The sequence below is a fragment of the Colias philodice genome, chromosome 9 (genome assembly GCF_061535455.1).
Source record: "Colias philodice isolate Cphi_HAF_F1 chromosome 9, ilColPhil1 Martin Lab GWU primary, whole genome shotgun sequence".
NCBI classification, from domain to species: Eukaryota; Metazoa; Arthropoda; class Insecta; order Lepidoptera; family Pieridae; genus Colias; species Colias philodice.
The window spans coordinates 1,206,494-1,215,810 of NC_143094.1; the positions used below are offsets into that span (position 1 = coordinate 1,206,494).

Sequence of the window (9,317 nt, forward strand, 5' to 3'; positions counted from 1 at the left end):
ATTGAGATAGCATTATTTGTTTATACACCTGTTATTCTTAGTGTAAGTGAGATTACATTCGTTTTAAAGTATGCGTAATTGGAAAGCCAATTGACATCTCTACTATATAAAAATAAGTCGGGTTTTCCTTCCTGACGCTATAACTCCAGAACACACGAACCGATTTCCACGGTTTTGCGTTCGTTGGAAAGGTCTCGGGCTCCGTGAGGTTTATAGCAAAGAAAAGGTGTCTCTGGTGGCGAAACGGAGTTCGCCGGGTTTGTTAGTTTCATATATTATTATCTATCTTTCTATGAATGACTTCTCAAATACAAGATATTGCAATGTGTGTGACGCAGACGTAATTTTTATTACTTTCCTGTAATATAGACATTAAACATAAATGTTTATACAATTAGTTAACGGAATTAAAGATATTCGCTGAAATTATAAAATATAATTTTATATAGGTAAACATTTTTTTATTAATAGAAGAAAGTTTGTAAAATGCGTTTGATGAATATGGGCACATATGAACAGGCACTATCTAGGCAGGCATGCCCATCCATGTTGCTGCTTACTGCATCACTACTTATCATCAGGTAGGATGCGAAATGCCTGGCTATCATATTAAAAAAAAACAAGAAGCGCAAAATATAATATTATTGATGTTGTTGAAGCGATATAATAAAACTAGCGGTCCGCCCCGGCTTCGCCCGTGGTACATATTTCGCAATAAAAGGTAGCCTATGTTCTTTCTGAGGGTCTAAAGATTATCTGTGCCAAATTTCATCAAAATCGGTCCAGTAGTTTATGAGCCTATTCATTACAATCAAACAAACAAACAAACAAACAAACAAAGTTTTCCTCTTTATAATATTAGTGTAGATAATGGATATCTTGAAGGTATCTATCAATATTTTTTTTTAATAATCATTGTTGTAGTGATAAACATTGATCCGCTATTGAACGTCGAGTTTTTATTACTATTGAATAACTGTAAATCTGATTGGAGGTAGTAAAATTGTTTGTAAACTTGTGTATGAATGAATATTCTTTATTGCACATAGAAACTGAAGACTTATCGATGTAATTCCTCAAGGAGTTGATAACAAAAAATATCTTGGCATTTCCTCACAATTAAACATTTTAGGCTATAACAAAGTAATGCAAAAATTAATTGCAAAACTAATCATTTGGCAATATATGTATTATGAATATAATATTTCATAATACATATTGCCAAATGATTAGTTAATTATTAATAATATATTTAATGGATAACATCTTATGACGTCGTTGATAACAACCTTAACATCACAAACATTGAATTAAAGCACATAGAATTTTCTTGTTCATACAATACATACATAGTTCATACAATTTTCCCATAATAATGTGTTCTTGACTCAATTCATAAGTATTATCACATATCTTTTATCACACAAATATTAGACAAATTTTTTGTCTCACGGCCAGTGACCTCGTCACGAATGAAGTTCATAAGTTAATTTGTAGCGCATATTTGCACCTGGCTGATACAACCTTGTTGATATAACTGAATTATTCGTAGAAACGGTACAGTACATAGTATGTATCATATTCTTGGTACAATTACAATGTGTGATCTTTATTGTTATGTTTTGAGAAAATAAAATATATAACATAAGTTACTTAAATAGGTATCATTTATTTTTAATGGAACAATGTAATAGGTGTAATTAATATGTGGTATACTATGCATAACTGTGGTACATACATGCTCATTGAATAAATAAATGTTTGAGTTCAACGGAACTTATATTTTTTCATGAAATTTAGATTGAATATTGAGGTTTTAAATTGTACTCTTATACTGCCATAAAAAAAGATAAGCGTATATTGTGGAATGGAATTCGTCTCATCTACACCTATAGGTATCTTATTGTGATAATAAATAGCTTATATCTTATTGTGATAAAAATATATAAAACTGCGCACAGTTCTTAATGTACGAAGGTACATTTCGATTGATGTCTCTATTATTGTAGCGCTCTGCGCTATCGACTTTAACTATTACCAAGTAATTTTAGCTATGTCTAAGATGTAAGTAAAACAATTTAATTTGCAAAAAAAAATACATTTGATTTGTCGATATTTCAACGTATGAGTTGTAAACGTGACGAACACAAAACATTTTATAAATCTTAATTTTATAAGTGCTTTTACATTGTCATTAATTGAAACGATCACAATATCTATTTAGGCACAGTGACCGAACCAAAGTTAGAATAACACTTCCCGTATTATTGTTCATTAACCCAAAGTCATCGCCATTATAAATACATAAAAACCCGATACTAATACTGATTAGATAGAATTGGATTGCATGTAGATAAAAAAAATACTTTCAATGAACGACAGAATGTTAGGAAAGTGTTCATCTGAACATGAAATAAATTCACGAGTTTTTTATAAACATTTATTGTGAAATCTTAAGATTAATTATTTATTATATTGATATGGTCTAGATATTTTTAAGAAAGAATAATCTAATATATCTAATATAAATATTATGAAGGCGAAAGTTTGTAAGGATGTATGGATGTATGGATGTATGGATGTTTGTTACTCTTTCACGTAAAAACTACTGAACCGATTACAATGAAATTTAGCACACATATAGAGGGTAACTTGGATTAACACATAGGATAGTTTTTATCCCGGAAATCCCACGGGAACGGGAACTATGCGGGTTTTCCTTTGCAAACGCGGGCGAAGCCGCGGGCGGAAATCTAGTTTTTAATATATATGAATTGTTATAAATAGATTTGTAGCCAACTAAAATTAATAAACAGGCAGAAAATTGAAACAGTGAAACACATTTCTAACTTCAGATAAGTAACTAAATATTTAAGAAATAAACGCATTTTTCATATTAAAATGAAGAAAAGTACGACGCTTGCTTCTATATTACCTAATAGCCTGCCTCTTTTGGCTTTGAATGAAATAAAAATTCAACCCTACACAAAATCTCGATGCCTCTAACACTAAGATCAATCTCAATATTAGACTACATATTGACCTTTAAATATAGAATAAACCACAAATAATGACTGTATCACAATCGAAAATTAATCTAGATTACAAACAGTTAATCATTTTTTGACTCAACTAAATAACAGTGGCCAAATAAGAATCCGTTTCGTAAAACCCGATTCCGGTTGTGAGACAGGGCCAGGCCCATTGTCATTTGCATCCTCGTCGCTTCCTAGTTGAAACGTGCTTTATCTTTCGGTTTCGTTTGCATGACTGATTAAATGGAATGGTATCCGAAATTGGAATCAAATTGGTGCGATATTAGGTATATATGTAGTAGGAATTGAGTAGGAATGGTAAGTGTAGAGATGATAATAATATTTTAAAGTGAATTAAAGTGAAACTTTTATTACATCGTCTCAAACTTTTTGGTCTTTTTTGTCTTTTTTGTCGTCTGCCGAGTAGGTATACCTACTCGGCAGACGACCGTCACGCGACATGCGCTACACAAAGCAGTGTTCGGAACCGTTCGAACAGTTTCACTTTTACCGTGGTTTCATAAAACCACACAACATTTTTTTTAGAATTGAGGCAATTTATAAGTATGTACCTAGTATACCCACACTAAAGTTGTAGAGAAAGTAATTTTTGGAACCAATTTACGGATTAATGAAAACAGGTATTAAATAATATGAATGTTTACAATTTATACACAAGTTCCTATTTTCTGATAGATACGAACCGGTAGATATACGAGTAGTGGTACATCAATATGAAAGTCATTTCCACAATTCGATGCAAATTGAATATAGAAAATTTAAAAAAAATCACATATTTTCCACATATTCTAAATAACTCTTACATACCACATCTCTTTCCTCTACAATGTATAGCCTGATAATAGGACCGTCTATTTATTCGAATACTATGCGTGCCAACTAAGAATAGGACCGCGCTTGCTGCCAACTTCACACGAAAACTCTCAAATTAGTACTGCCAGCAAAAAAATGTGCGAAAAAGAATTTTCATATAATTATTTTTTATTATTCATGATTATATTTAATTATTGTATAATCGTTATATTCATTAAAAAATACTATTTATTGAATTTCACTGATGGATTATGGATAAATTAATGATACAGGTGTGGAAACAGTATTCATAAAAAGTTAACATTTTCATAGTTAATGCGGAGATAGCAGTGACAGCGACAGCAATGAAGATTCAGAATACGACGACGATGACGCTGTGTTAAGTGGTGTAGAGGAAATATTATCCGATTGATAAAAACTGAAATAATATATATGTTTTTTTTATATACGTGCTTTTATTTTCAAATCCTACTCATTCATAATAAATTTGGCGTGAAATATATTAGAAATACCAACAAAGCGTACATTAAATATTTAAACTGAATATAATTTATTTATTGATTTTTTTGCACACCATACGCTTTGGTAATGAAGTTAGCGCGTATTACTGAACAATATGGCGTCTTGACAGTCCTATTCTTATTTGGCACGCATAGTAAGTGCATAGAGCCCATTCAACTTCAACCACGGCCCCCATTTCCCGGTAGCTCAAAAAAGCTTATGGCGTGCCTTTGAATAATATTTATTTATTGCTCAATTGATTAATAAAAATATTTTACTATTCCGTCGAGACGTCGTACGTAACGTACGTAAATATCTCAATAATTAGATTAAAAAAAATATATTGCAATTTATGCTGACGTAACATTTTTCATTATTAAATAAAGATGCTATAATAATTCTCTTTTATAAACTTCACTCAATTTGCAGCAAATCGTTTTACAATTACCACTTTAAAAATTGACATGTTTGTTTTGTGAATTACGAACGTAATATTTTAAGTGTTTGCAAAAACTAAACTTTTTGTTTATGTAAACTTTTGCAAGAGTTTCTAGATGGTTTTTTTTTATAAAACCAGTTATTCGGAATGCCACTTTCGATATGTGAATTTGATGATATTTTTTTTAACTAAAGAAAAACTAAAGAAAACTGGTTCGATTTTAAAATTTTCAACCTGCTCATACGGAAAGTTAGATAGTAATCAGCAGCTCTGACTTACACACAAGAGTAGGAGATAGACACGATTATGGCACAAGGAACAGGAATAGAATTGAAATGCCATTTTTCCGATTAGCCAAAGTTAAAAATTCATTTATGGGTCAAGGTATACGCTTATACAATAGAATTCCTCACAATATTAAAGAGTTTAGTAGTTCTAAATTTAAAACTTACATAAAAAAATGTACTAGTTCAGAGAGCGTACTACAGTATTCAGGAATATATGGACGATAAAGACCCATGGAGGGTTGTCGCGTAAAAACCACAGGACAGTTCTTTGGCATATTATGTAGTTAGATATGAGTTAGATATAAGTTACATATTATGTAATTGACATTATTTTAAAAGAGCAACTATGGAGTTTCTTGCCGATTCTTCTCCATAGATACTGCTTTCCGAATCGGTGGTAAATGTTAAAAATACTATGTAATGACGATTCTATGCTTTGCTACTAAATAGTAGTCTAATTGAATAAATGAATGTTTGAGTTTGAGTTTTAGTTTGAGTTTGGTACGGTAGATCTTACAGGATCTGGCCAAACTTTAAGAAAATTTATAAGTCACAGCTCGCAAGCTGAAGCTGCCCATAATATAATTATAGGTACTTATAACTAGATAATATTGTGTGCACCAAGCTACAAATTTCAGAAGAAATTTTCATGCCAATAAAACATAATATTATGTTCATAATTATTATAATATGGAAGAAACGACTATTTACCTACGACTATTCAATAAAATTTTACATTAAGTAACTATATTTTTTTATACCTATTGATAAAAATAATGCTTTATAAACCAACATTAAATATTTTTTTTATAATGATCACAATATTCCGTACATGACACACTTGCTAAGTATAACAATTAAATTAATTTAAAATATTTAAAAGCATAAAATAAAATGTAACTTTCACATTTCTTTAGGTATACCACATTAATTAATATTTTAAACTTACCAGAGTTAACGTGAATTCCAATAAAAGTAATATTCACAATTTTCACACAATAAAACTATATCCACATCAAATTCACTTCGTAAAATAAAATTGAGATAGCCACAAGACAATCTGAATTGAAAAAAAAATTTTGGCGCCAAAACTTTTACTTTTTTTACCGCGTGCTGAAGGTCACACGTCTACCACAATCACTAGCGAGCCACAGACTAAATAAATAACATTTTTCATTCACGCGCGTTGTCGCTTGATCGTACGCCTACAAGATACAACGAGAAATTACCCAGAACTCTAAATAATATTGCATCACCGTGTGATTAGAGACATGGTAGATTAAACAAACACATAGCTAACATGCAAGTGAACAAATAACAGCCAATTACACGTGAATTACGATACTAATAGAGTAAGCATGTCAATTAATGTCAGAATTATAATAATAGTGATTTCTACACGCAAATAAATGATAAATGAAAAACTCTGGATAAAAACATAATACGAGAAAATTGTGATAATAACTGGCGCGATTAGATCTAGTATGATTTAAATATGCATTATTCCTACAAATGAGCCATAAGTTATCGATTTTGATGACTCTATATTTCATCAAATTAGTAACTTAATAATACCTATGTAGTAGTTAGATACTCGCTTAAGGTCATTAATTTGTTACAAGAAGGCCTAGTTAAGAGTTAAGTGGAGAACGAAAGGGACTGCAACTCTTTCAAAAATAAATTATCCTAACTTAACTACTAAAATAGGTTTATATTACAAATTTTATATAGCAAACTTATGAAGAAAGTAGTCTAGGAATAATCTTGTTTCTACGGATAAAAAGTTAAATATAAAATATAAATCCATGCAAAGATTGTAATACCACTAAAACATTTCACGAATACCGAACCAATGCATTTCTGAAAGCATCCGCAATTTTCAAGAAAACAATAATCTTGTTTTCTAAATAATGTCTACGCAATGTTTACAGTTCGTAATACCTCGTTACGTAGGTTCGTAATAGCAAACTGATAATATAAACTAAAGGTAGATAAAAGAAAATTGCTATTATAAAGAACTATAAAACCGGCCAAGTGCGAGTCGGGCTCGCGCACAAAGGGTTCCGTAGCAGCAAATATAATAAATTACAGTTAAATCAACCTATCTCAAAAACTATAAGAGATACTTTGATCAAACCAAAAATCGTTGAAAGAGTTAATTAGCATGCATCACCTCTATTTTTTTTAGAATTTTATACCCCGTAGTTATAAAAATAGAGGGGGGGGGACATACTTTTTACGACTTTGAGAGCTGATATCTCAAAAACCGTTCACTTTAAGAAAAATGTTTTTTAGAAAACTTTATATCATTTTAAAAGACCTTTCCATTGATACCCCACACGGGTATGTACATCGAAAAAAAAAATTTCATCCCTCAGTTACATGTATGGGGGGCCCCACCCCCAATTCTTTTTTTTACTATTTAGTGTCATATTTTTGTAGCGGTTCATACAACACATATTCCCATCAAATTTCATCACTGTAGTACTTATAGTTTCCGAGTAAATCGGCTGTGACAGACGGACAGACGGACAGACGGACAGACGGACATGACGAAACTATAAGGGTTCCGTTTTTGCCATTTTGGCTACGGAACCCTAAAAAACGGATTAGTGAAGTTATGCCCCTTTATAAACTGGCCACAAACAAAACATAATACATATATGTATCAATTTTGTGATATTATTATTATTAATTCCTAATTAGAATAAATTCCACCGGGCTAAAATTATTGTCCTTAGCAGAGGAGAGTTCAAGAGCGATACATAATTTGAAGCCACTTTGCTAAAAGTAGGAGGAGCATAATATTAATATATATGTCGTGGCCATATCGTAGATTTGCTCATTTCATGATATGATCGATCATTTCACGAAATGGTCGCATTTCATGAAATGGCCAACATAGTTTGATCAGATCGTTAAATCGTCAACGTTTCACGATTTGGCCATCCACATTTGGCCAGATCGTATATAAAATAATATAAAGAGTCCATAAAATATTAAAAAAATTCAGAATATTCTAAAAACTTGTTTAATGTCATTTAAGTTAGTGCCGCGGCAGCGGTCGGCGAATGCTAGAAGCGAATCGTTTTTGCAATAAGAAACAGTTAGGTTAGGTTAGACTTTGATAAACAACGCACGAGCCGAGCGAGCAAAGCGAGCGTGCCGCGGCAGCGGCCGGCGAGTGCCAGAAGCGGATCGCTTTTTAAAAACAAACAATTATAATACTATAGTAGGATATATAAATATATATCCTAAAAGAAAAAATGCGTCTTAAATTATTTTATTTAAGACGCATTTTTTCTTCAATACATATAAGATATCCACATTTTCCATAGTACTCGAACCGTCCGCGTCGTAAATTCTTTGCTATGACTTTCTTCATATTGTTATTAAACGAATTATGAAGTTTTTAACTGCGAATAATTAAATTTTCGCTCAAATAATTTTGATCATTTCATGAAAAAACCGCGCGTTTAGTTGGCCATATCGTGAAACGATTTCTTATCATTGATCTGCTCAAGCCACATCATGATGTGGCCAAACTAAATTGGCCATTTCACGAAATGCGACCATTTCGTGAAATGGCCAGTCATATCATGAAATGAGCAAATTTACGATATGGCCACGACATATAGATATCATGTGTGTTTCTTTATTCCTCTAATACCTACGTTTTGTAGATCAACTGATTCGTAGGATTAAGTTTTCCAGACGTAAGACAGACGTCGTAGGGTTCATCATGATCTCCAGGTATATCAAAATAACAATAAAAATTAGCATAGATTGAATTTCAGACTCTTTTTTCTTTACTTTAATATCTACCTAACGGATATGCTCATTACTTACTCTGTGGATATGGTATCACAATAAAAAGATTATATTTTTTGACTGGGTCTGATTTTTATGTAAAAACTAGTGGTCCGCCCCGGCTTCGCCCGTGGTACATATTTACTTTTTCTCTACATAAAAACCATCCTCGTACTTCAAGGAATATAATAAAAAAAGAATTATCGAAATCGGTTCAGCCGTTCTCGAGTTATGCGCTTACCAACACATTTTGCGATTCATTTTTATATATAAGACTAGCGGTCCGCCCCGGCTTTGCCCGTGGTACATTTTTACGTTTTCTCTACATAAAAACCATCCTCGTACTTCAAGGAATATAATAAAAAAAGAATTATCGAAATCGGTTCAGCCGTTCTCGAGTTATGCGCTTAC

General features: G+C 31.8%; 1 protein-coding gene across 2 annotated transcripts in view; it reads right to left on the reverse strand.

Moving 5' to 3' along the window:
• LOC149485565 (uncharacterized) overlaps positions 1-6,314 on the reverse strand; it is a 44,400-nt gene extending 38,086 nt beyond the window's left edge. For both annotated transcript variants that reach the window (XM_089698832.1, XM_089698831.1), the window contains exon 1: positions 6,046-6,314. The gene's annotated coding sequence lies outside the window, so the exon portion shown is untranslated. The remainder of the gene's footprint in view (positions 1-6,045) is intronic.
• Between the last annotated feature and the right edge of the window lie 3,003 nt (positions 6,315-9,317).